This window comes from Acomys minous, assembly GCF_964271855.1.
Source record: "Acomys minous genome assembly, chromosome: 7".
Taxonomy (NCBI): domain Eukaryota; kingdom Metazoa; phylum Chordata; class Mammalia; order Rodentia; family Muridae; genus Acomys; species Acomys minous.
This window is the reverse complement of record NC_140488.1, coordinates 104427449-104453643: the sequence shown is the minus strand read 5'-3', so window position 1 is coordinate 104453643 and position 26195 is coordinate 104427449. Positions and strand designations below refer to the sequence as shown.

Sequence of the window (26195 nt, the reverse complement as noted above, 5' to 3'; positions counted from 1 at the left end):
ATGGAAACAGCCTAAGTGTCCCTCAGTAGAAAAATGGATAAAGGAAATGTGGTACATACAGACTATGGAATACTACTCAGCTATTAAAAACAAGGAATTTCCGAAATTTGTGGGCAAATGGATTGAACTAGAAATTGTCATAATGAGTGAGTTCACCCAGAAGCAAAAAGAGTCAAATGGTATATACTCACTTATATTGAGACACTAGTCCAAGGGGTACATCCCCATGAAAAACTTTATCTACCAGGAAAGTGGGTCAGAGGGGAGGACATCCTATTGAGACTTTAGGTGTGAAAAGCCTGGGAGAATGAGGAAATAGAAGGATCCAGAGGGTCCTGGAAAACTACAGGAGGGTCTGGGCCCTGGGGTCCTCCTCAAACTATGGCACCAGCCACGGAAAATATAGGCAGTAAACTTCGAACCCCTACCCAGTCTAGCCGATGGACAGGACATTCTCCACCGTTAAGTGGAGAAGGAGATCTGACTTTCACCCAAACTCTGGTGCCCCATATTGGACCATGTCCCTTGGATGGGGAGGCCTGGTGGCACTCAGAAGAAGGATAATAGGTCACCAAGAAGAGATTTGATACCTTATGAGCATATACAGGGGGAGGAGGTCCCCCTCAGTCACAGACATAGGGGAAGGGAGTAGGGGGGAAGCAGGAGGGAGGGAGGAATGGGAAGATACAAGGGATGGGCTAACAATTGAGATGTAATATGAATAAACTAATAAAAAAATTTTAAAAATATAGGGAGACTGGTGTCTTTTGTAACAATACTTCACAAACAATGTCACCCTTAACTCCCCTTTAAGCTCTTACTTCATACAAGAGAGAGAGAGAGAGAGAGAGAGAGAGAGAGAGAGAGAGAGAGACAGAGAGAGAGAGAGACAGAGAGAGACAGAGACAGAGAGACAGAGACAGAGAGAGACAGAGAGAGACAGAGATAGAGAGAGACAGAGAGAGACAGAGAGAGACAGAGAGACAGAGAGACAGAGACAGAGACACAGAGACAGAGACAGAGACAGAGAGAGAGATGCCCTGCCACAGACCCTGAAACTCTACCTTCCTGTGCTCGCTCCTCCCCTTATTACTATTCCTCCTGTCCTCATTATTCCTCCAGATAACTTTTCAACCCATCCCTCTCTTTCTTCAGCTATCTCCTCTGGATGGACCTTCTCAGTGATCCTGACCCTAACACTCCATGTCAAAAAGCGTGTACTGGGGCCAGGCATGTTGGTATATGCCTTTAAAACCAGAAGTCTGGAGGCAAAGCAAGTGGATCTCTGATCCTGGTTTAAAGAGTGAATTCCAAGAAATCAAGGCCAGTGTTTAGAGAATACCCTGTCTCAGGAAGAAGTCAAACCAGAAACCTGAGAAAAACATCAAGTTGTAAGCACTGGCCCAATAGACTTAATGGTAAAGTAGTGGCACACATACTTTGGCAGTCACCAACAGCTTTCCAATTACACTGAAGATCTGTTCAAAACAAGAAAGCCAGCCTGGTGCTGTGAATATATCCACGTATCCACAGGCTGGTGAAGTCTGGAATCTTGGAGGAGGGTATACAGCTGCCATCTTACTAAACCAGTACATTCTCCAGCTACATAATAAGAAGTTTTCTACATACCCACAGGAATACGTAGTCCTCAACAAGCACCAAGAAAACAACTTTGTACGGCCAATAGAGCTCAATACAGAAAACCACAACTCATCACACTTCTCAGCTGTGAGTCCAGGTCCCAACTGATACATCTACAACACAACTCCTGCAGCTAAGCCCCAGGGATCACTGTGGAAAAGGGACAAGAACACTGATGAGAGCCAGATGATCAAGGAGATGTCTGTGAAATTGTCCTAGAAATGTCAGGAGCTACATCCATAAATTCTCACCAACAATACTGCCTGAATGTGAGCTGAACTAGGACAGCACCAAGAGACATACTTGCATGGACAGGGGCACTAGGAGGGGGCAAAACAGGCATTATGAGGTCTTAACCCTGAATAAAGATCTAGAGGAGGAACTGGGTAGACAATGGCCTGTGGAGCAACATGCCTACGTTTTATTGTGGGTACTGTGATATGTACCCTACCCATGATTCTCCAACTGTGAAGAAGACACACAGCAGCAGTAGGACACCCAAGAGAATGTGAAAGACTACTACCAGAAATGGAAGGAGGAGCAGGCCCAGAGCCTGACTGACAAAACAACCGCTGCATTTCAAAAGGAAAGATACTTCCAGCTTCATTCTCTGTTCTTCTTCCTGCATGGGCCATCATCCCACCTCCCCCAGTCTCCCTGATGCCACTTGTTGAGGAATGATGCCTGCACCCCACAAGGGACCTCCTCCCATTATGCTAATAAGGGCCCTCCTTTCCTGGGATAATGCCTGTGGGATGATGCTCCTGGAATGGGGCCACCCATGGGAGGTCACATGCCCATGATGCCTGGACCTCCAATGGTGAGACTTCCTGCTCTCCCTATGAAGGGGCCCACTTGGCCTGGCATTATCTGCAAGAAAGTTATTAGTAGAAAGGCCCTTCATCAGCTTTTATATCTTACTCTGTTTCACCAGGAGATCATAGTGCTGAGCCTGAGCGTTTTTTAGCTGCATGACGAAAACATCCCCCTTCCTAACTGAATAGTTCTGGAGGGGAGAAATGGTATTAAAAAAGGAGACTTTGCACTTATATTGTGAAATGTGAAAATAAAATTAAAAGTGGATCTCAATAACAACAAAAACAACAGAACACCTACAAATTCATGGAAACTGAACAACTCCCTACTCAATGATATCTGAGTAAGGAATGAAATAAAAAAAGAAATAAAAAACTTTCTAGAATTCAATGAATCCGGAGGCACAACATACCCAAACTAATGGGACACAAAGAAAGCAGTGAGTGCTAAGAGGAAAATTCATAGCACTAAGTCTCTTTTTTAAGAAATTGGAGCGATCCCATACTACGAACTTACCAACGCACCTAAAAGTTCTAGAAGAGAAAGGAGCAGACAATTTTTTTGATAGATACCAACTACTAAAATCGAACCAAGATCAGATAAACAAATTAAATAGTCCTATATCTCCTAAGGAAATTAAGGAAGTCATCAAAATCTCCCAACCAAAAAGAGCCCAGGGCCTGATGGGGTCAGTGCAGAATTCTCTAAGACCTTCAAAGATGAGCTAATACCAATTTTGTTTAAACTTTCTCACAAAATAGTAACAGAAGGAAAATTACAAAACTCATTTTATGAGGCCACTCTCACCTTGATACCTAATCCTCAGAAAGACTCTGCAAAGGGAGAGAATTTCAACCAATTTTTCTTATGAACTTTGATGCAAAAATATTCAATAAAATACTCAGAAACCGTATCCAAGAACATATCAAAAATATTATTTAACATGACCAAGTAGGCTTCATACCCAGTATGTGGGGGTGGGGGGGAGGTTCAATATACAGAAATCCATCAATGTAATCCATCATATAAGTAAACTGGAGGAAAAAACATATGATCATCTCCTTAGATGCTGAAAAAGCATTCGACAAAAATCTAACACCTAGTCATGTTTAAAGTCTTGGAGAAAGCAGGAATACAAAGCACATACCTCAGCATAATAAAGGCAATATACAGCAAGCCTATAGGCAACATCAAACTAAATGGTGAGAAACTTAAATCTACTCCACTGAAATCAGGGGAATGACAAGACTGTCCACTCTCTCCATAGCTCTTCAACGTAGTACTTGAAGTTCTATCTACAGCAATAAGACAACTAAAGGAGATCAAGTGAATAAAAAATAAGAAAGGAAGAAGTCAAACTATCCCTATTTGTGAATGACATGATAGTATACATAAGTGACCCTAAAAATTCCACTAAAGAACTTCTGCTGCTGATAAATAGCTTCAGTAAAGTGGATGGATGCAAAGTCAACTCAAAACAATTAGTAGCCCTGCTTTTTACAAATAACAAAATGTGCTGATAAAGAAATTAAGGAAACTATAGCTTCACTATAGCCACAAAGGGTGTAAAGTATCTTGTTGTAACTCTAACCAAACAAGTGAAAGACTTATTTGAAAAAAATTTCAAGTCTCTAAAGAAAGAAATAGAAGAAGATATCAGAAGAGGGAAAGACATCCCATGTTCCTGGATAGGGAGAATCACCATAGTACAGATGTCCATCTTACAAAAGGCAATCTATAGATTCAATGCAATTCCCATAAAAATTCCAAGGCAATTCTTTACAGAGCTTGAAAGATCAATTCTTAACATCATATGGAAAAACAAAACAACACAGAATAACTAAAACAATCCTGTACAATAAAAGATCTTCCAGAGGAATCTCCACCCCAGATCTCAAGCTGTACCATAGAGGAACAGTAATAAAAACAGCATGTTACTGACATAGAAATAGGCTGATTGACCAATAGAATCAAATAGAAGATACTGAAATAAAACCACACATCTATGGGCATTTGATTTTTGACAAAGAAGCCATACCCATACAATGGAGAAAAAATAACATCTTCAACAAATGGTGCTGGTCTAACTGGATGACTACATGTGGAAAAATGCAAATAGACCCATATTTGTCACTGTGCACAAAACTAAATTCCGAATAGATTAAAGACCTCAGCTTAAAACTGGACACTCTAAATATGTTAGAAGAAAATGTGGGGAAGATCCTGAACTCATAGGCACAGGAGACAACTTCCTGAACAGAACAACAGCCCAGCTTTTAAGGTCAACAATTAATAATTGGGACCTCATGAAACTGAAAAGCTTCTCTAAGGCAAAGGAAACAGTAAACAGAACAAATCAACATCCTACAGACTGGGGAAAGATCTTCACCAACCCTACTTATGACAAAGAGGTAATGTGCAAAATATATAAAGAGCTCAAGGAATTAAACACCACCAAACCAAATAACCCAATCAAGAAATGGGGCTCAGAATTAAACAGAGAATTCTCAACAGAGGAATATGGAGTGTTGCTGAAACAGTCAAAGAAATGCCCAACATCATGAGTCATCAGAGAAATGCAAGTCAAAACGACTCTGATATTCCATCTTACACCCATCAGAATGGCTAAGATCAAAAACTTAAATGACAGCACATGCTGGCGAGGAAGTGGAGAAAGGGGAACACTCCTTCATTGCTGGTGGGAGTGCAAACATGTACGACCACTTTGGAAATCAATCTGGTGCTATCTCAGAACACTGGGAATAGGGCTACCTCAAGACCCAGCTATTCCACTCCTTGGAATATTCCCAAAAGATGCTCCACCACACAACAAGGACATATGCTCAGCCATGTTCATAGTAGCCTTATTCATAATAGCCAGAACCTGGAAACAGCCTAGTTGTCCCTCAGTCAGAGAATGGATAAACAAACTGTGGTGCATTTACACAATGGAATACTACTCATCTATTTAAAAAGGAAATCTTTAATTGTCAGGCAATTGTAGGGAACTAGAGACAATCATTCTGAGTGAAGTGACTCAAACCCAGACAGACACACGTGGCATATTTCCACTCATAATCAGTTGTTAGCCACTTAATTCAGGTTAACCACATTACAGTACAGAGACTGATGAGCCAACCAAGGTCCATGTGGGATGTGGACCTAGACCTCCTGCTCAGATGTAGCAGAGAGGCAGCACAGTCTCCGTGTGGGTCCCACAATATGTGCAGTAGAGACTACTTCTGACGTGGGTTCAGGCCTCCTAATGTTGTTCACTTCTACCCTGGTGGTGTGGTGGCCTTGCCAGAGCAAGAGGTTACAGGCAGTACAGAGGACACTGGATAAGCTGACATCAAATGTTAAGAGAGGAGGGCTCCAGTTGCTAAGGACTAAGGGAGGGAGGGAATAGGGTTGAGGGAGGGGTTGGGATCAGGAGGAAAGGAGGGATGGGGTAGGATCGTGAGATGATGAGGGAGGGGTCTTCAATAGGGATGTAAAGAACTCAAACTGCAGAGCAAGCAGGTAACTAATATTGCTAATCCCACTACAATGGTATAGTCTGACACTGGCTGAGATAAGAAGGCTCACGCATAGACAAGGCTTCCAGTTGGTGGTCACAGATCCCCTGTGACTTACTACTAGAGGCCATTCTTAGTATGGCATGAAGGAAGACTTGGAGATGTCTTACTTCGGCTCATACAATGAGCAGAGAACCTGCCTTAATCGCTCTGGGCATTCTGCATGCATCACACCATCACAATGGTCGAACTGTATAACAATCATGAGAAATTATGTTTTCAGAACAAAAGAATGGGACACTGATGCTGGATCAGACCTGATAGGATTCATTGCTCTCAGCAAGCTGGAGTCTGGTATATTGCACCCTCCAATCCAGCCCCAGGAGCCTCAGTTGTGGGTACCCATCAGAACAGGACAGCTTCCAGGACAGTGTTGTAGAAAGCTTCTGACTCAAATTGGTGCAGCAGTTCAGACTGTCCCACACAGGACTCCTATTAAGCCTGGAACTTCACAACTTTTGAAAAATGGACCAAAAATGCTATCCCTTTCTTACTCAACCATTTTCTCCAATTTGGGGGGGTCTTCAAAGGAATGATTTGCCCTAAATCAACCTGAAGAAGCCTTCCAGAATGATGTCTCATTTCCTGGAAGGGGGTTGGACAGATCTCTTTACTCTTTTGGTCTAAAGAGTCTTATTTTCATTTGGAGTTGGTTATAAGTGTTATTAGTCTTTCACAGAGAAGAAACTAGGTTTGACTCAGGGACATATTCCTTTTCCTTCATCTTTTTTTTTGTAGGTAAGGATATAGGAGCTGAAAAGGAAGAAAGGATGATTACAATGTAGAGAGAAGGTAGGACAAAAGGTAGATTATTGAATCTACTCTTCATCTCAAGGCCCTAATTGTTACTCATAAATAAGACTATTTTTACTTCAATAGTATTACATTTGTATATCAAATCAAATCATGCTCATGTCAAAAGCTAGTCTGATTTTATCACAAGAATATATACTCTAGGTCTAATAGATATATGAGGTATTCTATAGATATATGAGATTAAAAATAGTTAAATACGGTCTTCAAAAACCTCAGACACTTACAGAATATGACATTTAAAGATGTTTTTATTAGACCAAAGCTTCTTTGACAACAAGACAAGTTAACTCCTGCCAACACCCAGCCTGCCTCAAAGAAGAAGAGGAGCATCAAAGAACCTCCTTATGGAGTTGACTTCAAATGTGGGAAAAATGTCCTTGTTTCTGCCATAGACAGAATTTTGCCTTAAAATGGGCAAGTTTGGAAGGAGGCAGAGTCGATGGCCAAACACTGCCAAGACAGTGTAAGCAAGTCCTCAGTAGTTCCTGCCTCACAAATATGTCTGTCAGAAATATTGGGCCAGAAGACTGAAGATGATCCTCCAATGTTATAGAGAGTGACTATTGAGGCAGTAAACTGTCTCAGTCATTTTTTCATTCTGGTAGCTGCTAACCTGAACTTCAGGTTCACTCAAGTATTTAAGTTTTATCCCTTCTCAAGTCTCTAATGGGTTTGAAGACCAGATAGTTTAGTCTGTCAACTAATCTTAGTTTGTTAGGCGTTAAAATGTTTTTAGATCAAGATAGATGTTACAAATTAATAGAGATGAGATATGATAGATAGTGATCTCCATTCAGAAATTTAGACCAAACAAGATAGGAAAGATGTTTACTTCAAGTTTGCCAACTACAAATAGACAAATCACTATGAATGTAACATTTATATACTTTCTGATTGTCTTGTGATTCTTCCTTCCAATGTACTTTATTTTACCCAAGTGTAACAAGAAAAATGCATATGTTAAAAAAGAAACATAATACAAAAATTAAAAATAAATCTGCCCAAAGCCAGGCTCAGTGGCACATACCTCTAATCCCAGCACTCAGGGAGGCAAAGGAAAATAGATCTCAGTGAGTTCAAAGCCAGCCTGTTCAACAAAGGTAGTCTAGTACAACCAAGACTACACAGAGAAAACCTGTCACAAAAGCAATACAAACAAACAAACAAAAATACCCCAAACACCCACACTGAAGGTGTCCTCTTTTCAGACTCAAGGGTATCTATGAATCTGAAGGGTGGTGAAGGGCATCTTCTGCTCCAAGCTCTCCCCAACGTCACTGAGGGTCCATTAAGAATCACGCTCAGTCCCAGACTCTGTGCATAGATCTGAAGGAAACTGAATACACATACCTCTTCCTTAGCCCCTTTCAGAGTGAAGACCTTGATGATTCTGACTGAAACAGATGTGTATATGTCCAGGAAGAAAGATTTCCTCAGAGTGCTTCCTGTGTCTCTCACTGAGTGACCAAGTGACCAGTGGGTTCGTTTCATAGGGATCTGTAAGTAAATGGGGTTTAAATGTTTTCTTTCCAGGCTCATTTACAACCCAGCATTTCTAATAAACAGCCTGATTGTGTGAGAAAAGTTGCCCTATTGATGGTCCCTGGCCTGGAGCATCTTAGTTCCCAAGAATGAGCTGTCTGAGCACTCAATGTCTGTGAGGCCAGATTGGGGGCTGTGGCCTTATTTCTTCACCAGGTTTTCTCCCTGTATGAAGAAGGCCTTGAGAATGACTGAAATTTATTATGTAATCACCTCTAAGATTCAGAGGGCCATGTGGGGTAGGCCATATGCCCTTCCTTTGGGTTGACAGGCCTCAAGAAAGATGGTGCTAGCGCTGCTCTCAGTAGGGTCCTGAAGGCACTGGCATGGCCAACCTCACTCTGCTTGCTGTGGGGATTTACCTCCTCCTATACTGGGACATGACCCTGCACCCTTGGTGACCAGCAGCTGAGCACAGCCAGGTGCTGCTGGGGAGGCAGCTCAACTTCCCTTCTGTGCTCGCCCTGCAGCCTCCTCCAACAGCCCACGCACAACACTGTCTCTCTGTGCTGACGTCCAGCCAGCTGCTGCTTCCAAGGTCCAACAGGAGCACTGAGGAGGGGCTCTTGGACCTTCCAGGAGGTGTTTGTGGGGGCACGCCCTTCTGCTGACCAGGCCTGGAAACTCCAGTTACTTGACCTCTCCTCTACCTCAGTGACCCACATCAGTACTCATTTTTCACTTTGTATTTTACCACAGAAGTCTTTCCTGTCATCCAGACATGATGTGTGGGATACATCATATTCTCAGTAGCCCTGTGATCAGACATCTATGACATTTTCAACTCTAAGTGTTTGAAAAGGTCCTCAACAAACATCATTTTACATAAACTTGTGTGTACATCTTAATTGCTTTTAGTTGCATATATCTATGTCAGTCTTGGTGATTTCTAGTGGACCTTTGTTATCTTGCTGTGTTTACTTTCATTTTTTTTTCAAAGACTGTCTCAACTTATAACCAAGGTTAGCCTGAAACTTACTTAATTGATGACACTGTCCATGAACATACATAGCATTGCTTGTCACTTCATGTTGGTACCCTGAAGGGGCTACTACTGTGCTCTCTCAATTCTGGAAATCTTCGGGGGGTTGTTTTAAGTCATGTGGCACAAAGAATAGAAATGGAATCACTTCTGACATAGATTCAAGACTAATTGGCTCCAGAGCACGATACAACCTGTGGAGATCTAGTTTCTGCTGGCAGAGAAGAACCAAATATTCTGCACAGGGCTTTAGATCATTATAGCATAGCCATGACACTACAGACAGAATAAAAACACTCTCTTGGGAATCCCAAATCTTCCTGATAAGCAAAGATTTCATACATGCCTGGTGTCTTGCAACACTTCACCATACCTGATCGTTTGCTGTTTCTGGATCCCTTCTGCTGCCTGGATACCACCTCTGCTTTGGTTCTTCCCGCTACCAGATGTTGTCTGTAGGGGGCAGCCTTGGGAGGAGGCAGGCACCCGAGCTCTCAGAGCAGAAGGCTGACAGACAATGCTGACAAGCTAGGCCGTCCTGCACAGCTCTCTCAGGAACTGATGTCAGGACCTGCACACAGCTTCTAGTGAGAAGAGAGATTTTCACAAAGATTAGCTCTTTCCCTGCAGAAAGAGGGCAAATCAGGAAAAGGAGGAAGGACCAGGGTCCCAGTGGAGATCAACTTGTTACAGTGATAAGATAGCTAGATACCTTCTTTTTCTTATCATGTGAAATCAAGTTTCACTCCCTGATTGATGACTCTGAAACTATCAGTCCCACACCCAACCCCCAGTGGGTGGGGTGGCAGTACTGGAGAGACCTTGCCCAAGGCTGTGGTACCCTGCTGGGACTCTTTGTGACCAAAGAGGGGTCTCCATGGTGCTGAGAGTGACCTAGCAAAGGAAAGCTGGAGAAACTGTTCATGAACTCTGTCCTCAAGATGGTAGTTTAGCAAGGGTGTCCATGGTTAGGGGCACTGAAACAGAATGAGAACCTCAGTGTGACACGCTGGAATTGCCTTTCTGTTAGCATCCACCACAGAGCATTCATATCCATTTGTTTCTTTGTGTCTTCTTCTAAGAGGAATACACTGAAACTGCTCGGCATGATCAACCTTATGCAATCCCCACCCTGGTGTTCAAGGAGAGGTGTTTGTCAATATCCACCATTGAGTGATCATTTAAATTTATTGAATTTATTGATCTATCATGTGTGGGGGGGGGTGGGTAGGTGTCTGTGTGTGTCTGTGTGTGTGTGTGTGTGTGTGTGTGTGTGTGTGTGTGTGTGTGTGTGTGTGTGTGTGCGTGCACATGTCCTGGACTCATGTAGCTCAGGTGCCCTCATATTCTCTTTCTGAGTAGGTTAGTCGTGAGGCCCTGATCCTCCATCCTCCCCATCCGAAATACAGAGACTATATCCTGGGCCACAATGCCCATTTATGTGGTACAAGGAATCAAACCAAGGGCTTCCTGCATGCATCATAGGCATCAGTGTATCCAAAGAACTGCAGCCCCTGCTCTAGACCAGTTTTGTAGGAATAGAAATAAAGGGTTTCCTCTCAGTGATGCATATATGACTGCCATTGTACTTTGCCTATTTTCACAGACCCTGTGGTCCTCCCTACTTCCTCTTGGTCCTGCAGCTTTATCCCTTGCTTGGCATGCTGAGCCTCTGAAGAGCCAGTCATCACCTCCAATGGGCAACAGTATCTTCCTCTGAGTGACAGTACCACAACAGAGGTGTTATGGTCATCTACTTGTCACCATCTTGCTCCTTGATACTGTGAAGTGGAGGCATAGAGGGCTTTGGCATGTAGCACCCAGTGAGGATGCCCTGGGTCCTCCATTCAAGCCTAGGCACGTTGCATGTTAACTGCTGTGCTGTGCCGCCATCTGCCAATGACACACAGCTCCACATCTGCACCTCCATCTTGGTGATGGTCCTCAGTCTCGTGTCCTCTCCCTGGTCACACTTACCTGATAGTCACAGGGATGCTATACAATCTTTGAGCACCAACTTGAATTCATGCTCACCAAACCCTTGTGAAAGTAGGTCTTCTCTAATCTCAGTAATTCTTTGAAAGCCTCCACCATCTACCAGACTGCCCATACTCCCTCCCAATTCTCCACTGCTGTTGTTGCATTGTGTATGCTGTGACCTGCCTTCTGGTACTCGGGTGGATGTGTGTCCACATCTCCAGAGCTGAGGAGGTATCACAACCCTGAGGTGTGGCAATGCCTCAAGTATAATCTAAGGCATGGGATCCCAGGAACCACATATCTCTGGAATGGGACAGTGTCCCAAGGGTATCCTGGTACACAGAAGGCCAGGAATCTCACAGCTCTAGAGTGGGAGAGAGTCCCACAGGTTTCCTGATGCACATGAGCCCAGGAACCACACAGCTGTGACAGGAGGCCTTCTCAACAGAGACAGTGCAGCTCCCTAGGCCTTGAGGAACAGAGTACCTTGGAGCCTGAGCCCCACTCCTTTTCTAGCCATTGCAGCTCCCAGGAAATGGTTGCCCCAAACCCTGAGGAACTGAGGCACCTTGGAGCTTGAGCCCTGCTCCTTCTCCAGCCTATACAGCTCCAAGGACTGAGTTGCTGCACACCCTGAGGAACTGAGGAGCCTTGGAGCATGAGCCCCACTCCTTCTCCAGCAGATGAACTTCCCAGGGACAAGATGGCCCAAAACCCTGAGGAACTGAGGAGCCTTGGAGACTGAGCCCTGCTCTTTCTCCAGCAGATGCAACTCCCAGGGAAGTTTGTCCACAACTATGAGAGCTGGTAAGGTATCCCAGCACTGAGGTGGGACAGTGTTCCAAGAGTATCTGAATCACAGTGCCAAATATTGTTTGGAGATCCTGGACCATGGGAAAGGCTGCATTGGGTTTTTCTTTTGTTTTCTTTTCCTTGTCCTGTATGACCTCTCTGATGTTGTCACAATTTATAGCTTTTAGGGCGGCCTTAAGTAGTCCAGCCTGGAGACAAGTTATAAATTGATCCCTAGGTTGGATGACCCCCTGGGCTATTGTAATTCCACCCAGGGTCCCAGCTGGGGATTGCCTCAGTCTCGATGGTATGGGCAGAGTCAGTTTGATGGATTCCATCTGCATGTGCCCTAGTCTGACCCTAGAATCACCTGTGCACCTTGAGGAGAAGATTGTAAGGCTCATAAGGACATCATGGAAAGTAAGAGTAGAAGACCAAGTGATCTATTGGAATTCCTTAATAAATGTAGAGGAATTCTCAGCATAGGACCCCAATCTCTTCTCTATTCAAGATAGTTCATTTAATGAAAAGGGAACATGTACTCTGACTGAGCCATCCACCCCAGCAACTTCCCACAAAGAGAGAGAGCCAGGCCTGGTTTAGGCAAGGTACAGTGGGGTAAAGGAGGTACTTCAGTGGAGCAGGAGTGAGTAACAGGAAGTCTTGGAGCTGCTGGTGGGATAAAGGTGGGTGTGAGAGAGAGTTGATGTGAGCAACCTGTTGCTGTAGAGGGAGAAAGGGAAACTGGGGGAGTTTGAGGAGAGGGAGCTATGGGTTTAGGCCTATAGGGGAGAGGTTCATTAGCTGGATCGAACATAGCAGAGGCACCATCCTGTTCAGGCTTCAGTGCTAAAAGGAAATGAATGGCGGAACCGGAAGAAGAGAGAGAGAAGGCTTGAAGCTGAGACAAGAGAAGGCTTGGACGGAGGGAATCTCCTTCCATTTCCCCGACTGCTAGTAACATTTGTAAAGATCCCTAATAATATTTGGACCTAGAGTGCCATTATGTGGCCATTTGGAATGATTGTCTAAGGGGTACTGATTGAGGACAGACTGGATTGCGAAGGTGAATAAATTTGGAGCCCTTCAGGTTGGGTTCCAGGTGGAGAGCCTTGTGCTTTTCTACAGGCCATCCAAAGGGTGACTGAGATAGAAGACAGTGTTCCCATGGATGAGAAAGGGGAGGCGGAATGACATAAGCTGTTTAGTGGATTCTCACCCTGTGTCACTTACCTCAACTGAACAGGGGACAGAACTGGGTGCCTGGTGCCCAGTAGCTGGACTTTCAGTGGAGTCTGAAGGCAGAGGCCAGGAAGTCCTGAGCAGCAGAGCCCACAAGATTAGTGCCTGGCACCTGGTACCAGGACATTTGTCGAATCTCAAAGGTCGAGCACGAAGGCGGAGGCTCTGAAGGCCTGAAGGGACACAGGTTGTTCTGTGGGTCGTTACCCAACTAAGTGAGGGTCAGAGCTGAGCCTGACTATACCAGAAATGCCAGAAGCCCATAGGCTAACAGTCTCTAGGAAGGTAATCTAATCCACAGGCAAGGGTCAGTAAAAGTGGTTACAAGCGAGTAGAAGAACTGTGGTATTACATAGGCAGCCCTGAAGGGAAAGAGCTAGGAGGGCAGGTAGGGTCACAGTGGCCCAGTAAGGCCTAGAAGAGGAAGGGTCTCAATGTCCCAGCAGGGCCTTAGGGAGGAAGGGTTGCAATGGCCCAGTTGCAGCTCCAATGGTAGAAGAATGGGTCATATGAAGAGATCCAGTTGTAGCCTTAGAAACCATGGCTGGGGGTACCTCTGCCTCCAAGAGTAACAGAGAGGTGCAGGACACTCACCAGTCACTTCTTCAGACACAGGGAAGAGTTTACACCAACCAGAAAGGGAAGATTACCTAATTATCACTGAGGGATGGAGTGTTTAGCAATCAGTGAGCAGGGAAATGGGGTGTTCAGCAATCAATGAGCAGGATGATGAGTCACTACAGGATAAGCAGAGAGGGATGGGATCCTTGTGTGGCTCAGACCACAGTAGAGCACAAGCACCTGGAGAGCCTATGTGAGTCATGGCATCAAGTGTTGTTTCTGCTTGTGTACTGTGTCTGGTTTGACCTGCCTACCAGTACTCGGGTGGAAGGGTATCTATAACTCTGAGAGATGAGAAGGTTTCCCAGCCATGAGGTGAGACAGTGTCCCAAGGCTACTCTGAGGAACAGGAGACCAGGAAGCTCACGGTTCTGAGAGGAGGCCTACTCAGCAGAGGCAATGTGGCTCACAGGGAAGGGTTGCACTAAACTCTAAGGAACTGAGGAGTCTCTGAGCCTTAGCCCTATTCCTTCTCCAACCGATACAGATTTCAGGAAAGGGTGTACCCTAAACTCTGAAGAACTGAGGAGCCTCTGAACTGTGGCTCAGCTCCTTCTCCAGCAGATACAGCTCCCAGGGAAGGGTAGCGCCTAAATGCTGAGGAATTTACAGTCTGAACTCCTCTGCTCCTTCATTTTTCCTCCTCCTCCTCCTCCTCCTCCTCCTCCTCCTCCTCTTCTTCTTCTTCTTCTTCTTCTTCTGCTTCTTCTTCTTCTTCTTCCAATGAAAGAGTCACAGCAGGCATTAAATTTCTTAAAAAGAGATTAATAAAACTGACTAATCCAGGAGAAAAGGGATGAATCCAGGAGTGGCTGCCTCTGTTCCTGGGAGGAAACAGCAGAGAACTGAGCACACACACACAGCCTTTATATAGGGTTTCTTAGGGGCCAGAGATTTCTGGGGCAAGGATTTCCTGAATGTGGATGGTGGGATTTCACGCCAGGGCTGTGTGATGCTCAGGGATTTGTGGGGTTTTGTCCAGACTTCTCAACCCAAATTAACATAATCAGAGATGAGTCCTACTGTTGGGCTGGAGACAGTAGTTATGGAGGTGTGGTGGGGGGAGAAGCAGCTGGGCAGCGGGAGCTTTCTCAGGCAGAGGTGGGGCCCATTTTCTTCCTGGAAGGGTAAGAAAGTTTACAATGTGTCAAAGATTTACAAAGAGTCCATTGTGAAGGAAGTAGGCTGAAGCAGGAAGGGTTCTTGTCATTAATAACAGCTCCCTAGGCCTTGGCAGCAGGCTTCCAGTGGAAGGAAATGTGTCTGGTTTTCACTGAGCAGTTAAGTAAAGCAGGAAAAGACACCATCGACAGCTCCCATGGAGGAGGCAGGAAAGACTCCGGAGAGGCAGGACTAGTCACCTGGACAGCTCTCACTGAGGCACTGATGGCAGCCTTGCCCATTTTGTCTCCTATCTCCACAGCCACAGGGCAGGAAGGAGGAGCTGCCTGCCTGGAGGCAGAAGAAGGTCTGGCAGGCAACCACTTTCAATTTTAGTCGCCACTGCTGAAGGGCAACATGACTTTGGGAAATGTGATAGATTTAGGCACTCTGGGATGAAGGAATGGGAGGGAGTGGTAATTAATTCCCCAGAGCTTGAGAAAGGTATCCTGTCACAGGGATTGGGGGGGCACAGTAGATAGCAGCAGGCCACCTACGTAGCAACAATAGTGGAGAAGTCCCTGCATGAGTGTGAATGTGAGGGTTTGATGTGTGTGTGAGAGTGTGTTTGTGTGTGTGTGTCTGTGTGTCTCATTGGAAGCAGTGGTGGCAGTGGCAATGGCCACGATCTGGGTGGATGGTGACAGTGTCCCACATCAGGGAGAGGCTTCACTGGAAGCCCATCTGGCTGCTGCTGATCCAGAAATAGAATCCATACAACTTCTCCCACAATCCCTAAGGCATCCAGACTGGAACCAACACCTGCCAATTCCTTTTATCCACTCATTGTCCTCTTCCCTTGCTTTACTCATAGTCTTGCAGTGAGTGACTCAGGACACAGGACGGTGCCTGCCATACAGGGACCTCATCTCGGGTTGTTCTTTTCATGTGCTACTTGAACTCAAGACGCTACCCCTGTGTGGTGCATGCACATGTGTGAAAAGGTGTGAAAGTGTATGGATGCTTTCTGCAAGAGCAGAGGAGCTGCATGTGCAGCGCAGCCTAGAAGCCCCCGAGAGCAGTAGTGTAAGGGGTGTTGAATAACCTTTAACACAGTTGAAAGTTAGATGCTGAAAAGCAGCAGCATAGTGTGGAGACAGGGAAATGAAAGCCATGTTCACACCATCCCTGAGGGTGGACAACACTGGATGAAGGACAGAGGGGATGGATGGCATACATTCATGGAGTGGGCTGAGATGGAGGCTCTGACCTTTCTCCAATGGACCTAAGTCAGTGTTCCTTCTAAGAAGCAGTTGGTGCCATCACAGCCTGGTGGATTCTGGGAATCTGCTCTCAGTGTGAAATGCACTATGAAGAAGCACCTCTGCATTTCCAACTAATGTTTTCCACTTTCATTCCACTTCTTGAACCAGGAGGTAAGGGAGTGTGTGAAGAAGGAAAAACAACACACTACTTGACTCAAATTGCACACTGAAATGGAACTCTGTAGTGATGGACATCACATCCTCCTTGGCCGTCAAGTTTTTCCCAGGCCTACAGTCAGTATTCTGTTTTGTGGCAAAAAGGAAAAGGCACATCTGAGAATCTCACTTTGCAGGAATGCCGGTGTGCATGTTCAATGTGAGTATCTCGAAGGAAAGGACCGTCTTATCTGATAGCTTCCTGGATGCCTTTCAGAGACACAAGGACACCTCAGCCTTTTCAATGGCATCCTCAGAATAAGACACATACTCATGACAGCAAATGTCTCAGGTCCCAATGGTGGACAAGTTAAGCCTGTCTATAACACCTTCATTGGCAGTCTGCCACTTTCAATCCACGTAGCCTGGGGCACCTAAAATGGGGAGGTATATAGAAGAAAAGTTTTGGACACAGCTCAGATTTTGTACTTACAGTTTTGCTCCTTCCCTCAACAAAGTAATCCAGAACTCTGGGTGTGCCAGCATCCTTGTGGTCCTCAGGCCCACTGTACATCCCATGGACTGGGTGTGTAAGAGTCACATAGGAGCTGTTTTCAATTCTAAGGAACAGAGAAATGCATCAAATCCATACTTCAGACCAGTGAGACAACCACAAGGAAGCATGAAAGCCTGGTAATCCTTGCTGTTTTACAAAGCCCTGCCTGTGATAGTCACTGAAGGACTGTCTGTCTAAAAGACCCATTTGTACCTAGCCCTGTCTTTGACCCATGGAGGATACAGGACCAAATGGAGTCATTGTCCTTAGCCTGCAGTCACCTTGTATTCTAGGAAGAACAGAGCCTTATGCACAGGCACTCACTTGAGACCATCCACTCCCTTAGGTCCAGTTATCCATGAAAACAAGGCAGCGCATCCATTAGAGCTAGATCACTGTCCTGTAGGGGTGGGAGTATAAAGATTTCTGTAGGCCATCTGACACCTTCAGGTTGACCTTTGCATGGGATGGCTTCATTATGGATATTCCTTGGCTGCTCCCCAACTATCGGCCCTTAGACCAGCTTCTGGAACCAATGAAGAAAAGAAAAGAGAAATTCTTGGTGGTTCTGAGGTAGGGAGACTTGAGCAGATGGAAAACAGCTGGTTAAGGGAAACCAACCAGTGGTTGAACAACTAGCTAAAGGAACTAGTTGTTGAGGAGAGCTTGACGAACAGAGGAAATAAGTATTAGCCCAGGCATAAGTTATGGTCCAAACTAAAAGGTCTTGAAACACAGGGGACTACTTTATTTTTCTTCTGCTTTCCTTCCTTGTCTGTTACTTGCTCTCTTTTACTTGTCTCTTACTCTGTGGGTCAACCCTAGCACGTGGTTGAAAGTAAAGGTCATTTTTTCCACTACAGATTAAATCATAATTTTCTCGTCTTTTACAATCAATAGAGTATTTTAAAATTAACAGAGCAAGAGAACAGTCTAACAGACTAACTGAATGGATACATAAACATGATCCATCATTCTTCTGCATTCAAGAAAAACATCTCACCCACAAGGACAGACATTAAATTCCCCTCACTTGAAGAATGGATAAAGAAACTGTGGTACATTTACACTATAGAATACTACTCAGCTATTAAAAACAAGGAAATCCCGAAATGTGTGGACAAATGGATAGGACTAGAGATGATCATAATGAGTGAGTTTACCCAGAAGCAAAAAGACTCACATGGTATATACTCACTTATAATTGGGTACTAGCGCAAAAGGCATGTTCCACAAAAATCTTCACTTTCCAGGAGATTGGGATAGATGTGAGGACATCCTACTGAGACTCTAGGTAAGAGAAATATAGGAGATGGCAAAATAGAAGGACCCAGAGTGTTCTAAAAACCTACAAGAAGAACATCATGATGGGTGAATCATGGCCCGGGGGGAAGGGGGTCTGCTCAAACTATTGCACTAACCAAGGACAATAAAATAGTAAACATCAAACTCCTACTCTGATCTACCCAATGGACAGGACATTATCCACAGATATGTGGAGAGCAGGGACTGACTTTGACATGAACTCTGGTGCCCCATATTTGACTAGCTCCCCTTGGTGGGGAGGCCTGGTGGCACTCAAAGAAAGAATAAGCAGGCTACCAAGATGAGACTTGATAGCCTATGACCATATAGTGGGGGAGGAGGTCCCCCTCATTCATAGACCTAGGGAGAGGGGAATAGGGTGAAAGCAGGAGGGAAGGAGGAATGGGAGGACACAGGTGATGGGATAACAATTTAGTTGTAATCTGAATAAATTAATAAAATTTAAAAAGAGAACAGTAACAAAGAAATACAAAAACTTATGTATAACTTAAAATAAAGGATATAGCAAAAATCAATCAATATCCAGATACTGATAAACATGACCTGCTTATTATTTGTTAAACAATACTCAGGAAAGTTTAATCATAAATGTATTTCCCTGGGCTAAAGCCACTGGGTTCACATGATTGTCATAACAACATAATATGAACTAAATATTCCTAACACAGAAAGAACTTGATTTACTTCCATTTCCAAACCCACAGGTGTGCTATCCAAGCCTAAGCTAACTGCCAACAGGTCCTCTATTGCAAAATATCTGTAAAGCATAATGTTCCAAGGCCACTTTCTATTGCTCTCAAAGCAGATTCTAAAGAATATTTTCTACAGCTAAAGGTATCTAGCCAGGTACTGTTATGTCAAGGTCCTAACTTTCTTCAAAGCAGTTTCTGCCTCACTGCTCACAGTCAGAGCCAAAAACTCTCTCATTGTCTCAAGCCTTTGGCCAGATGCTTTCTTTCAACATTCTCTGTGGGAAAAAGTTTTCTATTGTAAATGTCATTAGGGCTGAGTAATAGAGAAAAAGGTAAGTTTACAAGAAAAAGAAGATATCAAGGTAGTTTTTAGGAAAAACTAGACCTGGACAATACATAATATTTGAGGGCAGTGGTGATCAGCTGAAGACCTTTGAAACTTTGTCAAGCAAAGCCTCAACAGCTGCTCTGGATGTCTAGAGATCATACTAGACAGTCAGAGGTCTCTGGAACTTTGTCAAGCAAAGCCTCTAGGACTTGTCCTCACATCTGTGACACTACACTTCTCTTTCAGCTTAAAGTCCATGTCCAGTATGAGGAGAATGAGCCTCATCTTCTGACCACAACTCCTCTATATTTCTCTTCCCAACATGGGCTGGATCACCTCTCTTCTCTCTAAGTGGTACTGGACTGGGTAGTTGGACTCAGATATTTGAAATTGTTGTGGCTGGAGGGTTTTCTGTAAAGTCTGGAGACAGCAGGAGGATTATATATTCATTTCTCCAATCGAGCTAGAGGATGTGGAATGTAATCAGTTCTCGGCATTTTAATGAGACTTATGGGATGGACTGCAACATATATAAGAACCACAGGCCCATACCACACATGCCCTCTCAAATTCTCCATTTTTTAAATTCCCACATTACCACCAAAACAAAAACCTCTGTGGACAAAGAAGGCTGGAAGAATGTTAACATACTGGCCTAGTCTGCCTAGCAACCTGTGACTTCATTGCCTCCATGTAACTGGGCGTCCCCCTGCCCTGGGGTATATAAAAGGACAAACGCATTTTGCGTCTCTCTTTCTTGTTCTTATTGCTCTTCCTCTCTTGCTGTCTTTCTGTCTCACTCTCTTTCTCCTTGGTGTGCACCTCCTCATATAATAAACTTCTCAATATCATATCTGTTGTGTCGTGAATATTTCACATTTACAATTGGTGGCCTATACAGGAAAAGGTTTCACCATATTGCCTAACTCGAGGACCCTTTCCATTGAAATACTGCCTGCAACAATTTGGCTACTGTTCCAAACTTTACTTTCCATGCATTTTCCTACTCCAAAACTACAACTGCAGCCAGCATTGCCACCCTGCAGGAGCTCAGCAGCAGTGATGGTTGCTTCAAAACACGTCCACCTTACAGCTGCCACAGGGGAGCAGAAGCCCTGCAGTCAGCCCACAGTTCTCTGCTGAGACAAATAAATAAATGCTGTTCCTCCTCTCACCAGCTGACCTAGATACAACTTCAGGCTTCCTGGCTAATGGGTTTGATTCATTTTAAAAATTGTTCTATAATGTTCTGCTGTATTAACATACACTTGTTTATAAAGTTAAATCTTGTTTGTTACGCCCTACATTCATTCTCAAAGCCTAAAAATCACTCTTATAATATATATTTAGTCTTGTTTTTATTAATCTATAATATAGCTTGAAACATTCATAAGATATTGACATTTTATAAACTAAAACATGTAGAAAACTGTTCTGCTCTTTATGGACTATGCTATACATAACTTCAAAATTTACCAAAATTTGTCTATCTAAATATTCTGAAGATAGACAGTGGTCTCACTGCCATCTCAACTAAAAGGCTGAAGATGGTTCCTAAACCCTACATAGCAACTGGTTAAAAAAAAAAGTTAAATCTTTAAAGCCTGAGAGAAGCCTTTCTGACAGGCTCAGTTCCAGGAAAACCTATGCTCTAGGCCTTAGCAACTTCCATGAGGAACGGAAATAGCAGTCTGTGATGCCCTCTCCTGCTGAAATCTGAGTCAACCCTGCCAGGTACCTGTTTCAGATGCAGCCAGAAAGAGGACCCTGGTCCCACAGTTGCTGCAGCCAGAAAGAGACACAATCCCACAGCTTCCTAAAAGCTGTATCCTGTCTATCATCAGACTGGCCTTTGGAAGTCAAAATGCTCACTTGCCGGCTTGTCCTCTGTGCCCAGCCACTGGCGGTTTGCCCATCTCAAGAGCTATAGACACTTTCAGACTTCAAGTTCCTTGACCTGGTGGAGTCCTATGTTCAGCAACCTAACTGAACCCAGAGAAATTCTGCAGCTCTGTATTAACCTCATACTCGGGTGACACAATCACATTGCCAACTTCTGTCATGGGTGACTTCAGATCCGTTCCTTCTCCTGTTCATATGCAGGAGTCCAAAGATTAACTGTTAGGCCTAGATACAGTCTACCTCATTACCAGACTTAAAAGACAGGACCCAGACACAACCATTTACCCTTCTTTTAGCTAAAGGACAGTGATTGCTCTCAGCAATTTCACCTATGTCTTGAAAATTCCCAGACATTTGTGAATGTTAGAGGGCCTAAGAAAGAGTTTTATTGTTCATACAAGCAAATTATGAATGTTAGAAGATGTTTTATAAATGTTAGACAGTCTAAGAAGGTGGTTCATAAGTGCTAGAAGGTCTGAGAAGGTGTTTATGAATGTAGAGGGTCTAAGAAAGTGTTTCAAGTTCATAAATACAAGGCATGAAGGTCAAAATGTCTAAAACAATGTTTAATTTCCTCCCTTTGCTATGCTTCTGCTACTGAGACTGTTTAGACTGTTGACACTAATCAATGGAGCTCAGATTTCTTTTTTAATCTAACTGTGGTAAAAAAAAAAAACATTCCAGTATATGATTCTATATATTCCAAGATTTTACATTTCCTAGAGATTTTAAATTTCCTTTGGTTTGCTTTTTACTTAAAATGTTTGCCACTGTCCTCAAATTATATACCTACAGTCTCCTGAACAGAGGGCCTCCCACTTTTTATGACGCGTACCAGAGCTAAAAATTAAGATCAAGTGAGCTTTTGCCCTTCTGCTCTACATGAAGTTTCTGTTCTCCCCCATGTTATCATTTCACCGATGTCAGAAAAGTACCAAAAGGCTTCTGCCTTTCCTAAGCTCACCTAAAAGAGTATTTATGCTTTTATCCCAAAGTATTTTCCCCAAGCCTCTGCTATGCTATACGTCTACTGCCTTTTTCTACAATGAGTGTTTCACAACAGATTACAAACAATGGCGATGCTAACATGTCTAAAATTTTTCTTTCTTTATGAACATAAAAGGATTCTTGCAAGCTATAGGAAATCCACCTCTCAGGTCAAATGAAATTCAAATAAGTACAGTCAATGATTGATTTCCTACATTTCACCTATTTCAGAAAGTGGGATTCCTTCCAGATAAGTACTGCTGATAAACAGTTTACATTTCCTACCTATAGTCTCTTTCAGAGGGTGGGATTCCTCCCCCTTTCAGTGGTTTTTGGACTCTCTTTCCTAACTACCTGATTGCCACACTTCTGTGTCCAACAATGGCTGATTAAATGAATTCCCCATGAATACTCAGTGTAAATACTTCCCTTTCTCCAAGAGATTGTAGAGACCTTTCCAGTTCACTGGGAGTGGAGCTGTCCAATCCCAGTCTATATGACTGGTTGGTCCTTCAGGCTAACATATAACTAGGACTTTTCCCACTGGGCAAGACCTCCAACAACATGGTCCCTTTTCTTGCCACTGCCCGGCCACCCAAAACTCCTAGTGCACTAGGTAGCTGTGTCCCTGGGTCAGCACATCCATCTGAGCTGCTCTCTCTTGGCCACTGACCAGCACTGACAAGTCGCTGAGACACACTGTACCTGCCTTTTTGAGTCACATTCCATGTCTGGGGATGCCCAAATGGATTACTGACTTCACCTCTCCATAGGAAATAGTCCGTTTGCCTTCTTTCTAGGCTCAGCTGGGATGCCTTCTGGAGAATTTCAAATCCCTGTGTCCACATTAAGGACTACTAAGCTTACACACCTCTGCAACCAAACTTGGACAGATCCAAACTGAGACTTTTTAATTACCACCACCAATCTTCCTACATCCAGGACATCACCAAAGCAACTATCCACAGGTGCTCCAGTCCAACCTAACAGATCGTGACAGCTGGACCTGCATTGTTCCTCCTCTCTGGACCTGCATTGCCCCTCCTACTTGCAGATATTCTCAGACCCTGGATAATAAATATAACAGCCTGCTCTTCTGGGACCTGCTCTTCGGCCTTTTAACCTTCTGTCACCACTCTACTGTCAACAGGAAGCAGTCAAAGATATTGGTTTTTTTCATCCTTTATCCACTACAAAAGGCTGGTATGGTGTCCTCCAGACCCGGGACAAACAGCTGCAGGTTCTTCCAGCACTCCTCGGACCCTATATGCTGCAGGGCATGGCTGACACACCCTGCCCTCTATCCTGAACTTTTCAGGACAGAGCTTTTCCTTCCCATTCATAATATCATCTGGACATTTTTGTTGTTCTTGCTTTTTTTCCTCTCTTGCTCTCTCTCTCTCTTCCCCCTTACATGGCAGCAAAGAGCTGCTTCCAATGGACTTACATTTATATATGTTAACTTACCTTACCTAAAAACAATCCAACGTTGACCTTTTTTAATTATAGGAAAAGGGAGCAATGTTAGCATACTGCCCCAGTCTGTTTAGCAAACTGTGATGTAATTGCCTACCTGCCACTGAGTGTCCCCCTGCCCAGGAGTATATAAAAGGACAAACCAATCTCTCTCTCTCTCTCTCTCTCTCTCTCTCTCTCTCTCTCTCTCTCTCTCTCTCTCTCTCTCTCTCATCATATAATAAACCCCATACCATATCTGTTGTGTGGTGAATATTTCCTATTTTAAAAAGAATATTTCATGGATTTGGGCATTCGCGTTCATCCACATTCCCCTCTCTTTGTGTTTCCCCGAGTCAATCTTTAACTCTCCTCCCCACTGCTGGGATAGAACAGCAGCTGCAGCCTTCCTTCCCCTGCCCACAACTCCTGTGGATCTCGTGAACCAATTCCTCGTAAACTGCCTCCCTTCACTGGTTGCTGTATCCCACCTGCAAACTCCAGCAGGCACTCCCTTCTAATCCACAGGCCACACCTGCCAGAAAACAAAGCTGCAGGTCGACTGCCTGTGGACCTTCTCCACTCTCTCTTCCTGAGACTTATCTCCCCAGTCTCATCCCCAGTTCTGCACCAGTACACATTTGTTAGACTTCTCTGCCCCCACTACCCTGCTCCCCATCTCTATGGGTCTCCCAGGCCATCCATCCTAACCCCTCCCCACACTTGATTCTTGGTCCCAGATTTCAACTCCAGCAGGCATCCCTGCCAACCAAAGGTCACCTCCTCCCAGTGGATCAAGTACACTGAAGTCAGACCCACACATCCACTACTTCCCCCGAGACCCAATTACCGCATTCTCGTTCCCATCTCTGCAGCAGGAAACCTGCTATTGTCTCCCTTTCCTCTCTGACCCCTCCCCAATGTATCACCAACACATTCTCCTCCAACCTTCCTGCTCCCAACTCATCCCAGTACCCCAGCCTCCAGCACCAGCAGGCATTCCCTGTGAACTCTCCAGCTGAGCAGGCCAGGAAATAAGACATCATACAGCCTTCACATTCTGTGAAAAGCCAGAGAGGGAACAGAATCCTATGCACAAAACGCCCACCTAATAAAGACAGGATGAGATCACAGCATCAACAACTGCAATCTTCCCAGTCCCCGGGTGAACCCTCAATCCACAGCTAGAAGTTCACGTCGCCACTGGGGCCCAGCTGTCCTTCCACAGCAGGCCCTGAGTATGGCAACACAACTGAAGCCCAAGGAAAAAATTTAAAGCAGCCTTTATGAATATGATAGTGATACTTAAAGAGGGCATGAATACATCCCTGAAAGAATTACAGGAAAACACAGTGTAAGAAAAATGAATAAAACTGCTAAAGACCCAAAATAAGAAATAGAGTCAGTAAAGAAAACCCAAGATGTGGAAAGTTTGAAGATGAAAACTTTAGGAATTTGAACAGGAACTGTAGAGGCAAGCCTCACTAACAGAATACAATGTGATGGAAGAGACAATCTCAACTTTTGGAAATACAATAGAAGAAATGGATACATCAGTCAAAAAAAGTTATTCTAAAAACTCCTGATACAAAACACCCAGGAACAAACCTATGAATAATAGGTGTAGAGGAAAGAGAAGAAGCCCAGCTCAAAGGCAACTGTTTTCAACAAAATCATAAAACAAAGAAGGAAGATGCCCATATAATTACAGGGTGAATACAGAAAACCAAAGAAATTGGACCAGGAAATAGAGTTCCCTATCTACATAATAATCTTAACACTAAATGTACACAAAAGAAAGGACATTAGAAAATGTCGGAGGTTAATGAAGTTATTTTCCGACTTAGTTTTTGATTCAAGGACCTATCCTTGAGTGAAAGTGGAGTGTTGAAGGCTTCCACTATTAATATGTGGGTATCAATGAGTGGTTCAAGCTTTGTTAATAACTCTTTTACAAATGTGGGAGCCCTTCTATTAGGAGCATAGATGTTCAAAATCGTGATGTTTTCTTGATTGACTTTACTTTGACGACTACGAAGTGTCCGTCCTCATCCCTTTTGATTAATTTTGGTTGAAAGTCTATTTTATTAGATATTAGGATGGCTACCCCAGCTTGTTTCTTTTGACCATTTGCTTAGAATATTTTTCCCCAACCTTTTACTCTGAGGAAATGTCTGTCCTTGTGGTTGAGATGTGTTTCTTGAATGCAGAAGAATGTTGGGTCATGTTTATGCATCCACTCAGTTAGTCTGTATCTTTTTATTGGAGAATTGAGACCATTGACATTGAGAGATATTAATGACCAGTGATTGCTAAGTCTCTTCATTTTTTGTATTTGTAACAGTAGAGATTTTGTGAGGTTGTGATTTTGCAATGGTATAGTTACCTATTTTCTATGTAGCTTTGGTTGTACTTTG

The 26195-nt window shown here is 44.0% G+C and overlaps 1 protein-coding gene and 1 pseudogene across 3 annotated transcripts in view; one reads left to right on the top strand and one right to left on the bottom strand.

Annotated features, from left to right (window-relative positions):
- The window catches only part of LOC311602305 (protein FAM156A/FAM156B-like), a 152931-nt gene that overhangs the window by 7336 nt on the left and 119400 nt on the right, over nucleotides 1–26195 (bottom strand). Inside the window, exons 8-12 of one of the 2 annotated variants that reach the window (XR_014780720.1) lie at nucleotides 17026–17152; nucleotides 14040–15129; nucleotides 13381–13562; nucleotides 9749–9959; nucleotides 8202–8348 (exon numbers count right to left, since the gene is read on the bottom strand). The exons of the other annotated variant lie outside the window; for it this stretch is intronic. The gene's annotated coding sequence lies outside the window, so the exon portion shown is untranslated. The remainder of the gene's footprint in view (nucleotides 1–8201; nucleotides 8349–9748; nucleotides 9960–13380; nucleotides 13563–14039; nucleotides 15130–17025; nucleotides 17153–26195) is intronic. 2 annotated transcript variants of the gene reach the window in all.
- LOC311601256 (U1 small nuclear ribonucleoprotein C-like) lies at nucleotides 2052–2608 on the top strand (annotated as a pseudogene). Its single transcript has one exon. The product of its transcript is annotated as a U1 small nuclear ribonucleoprotein C-like (transcript).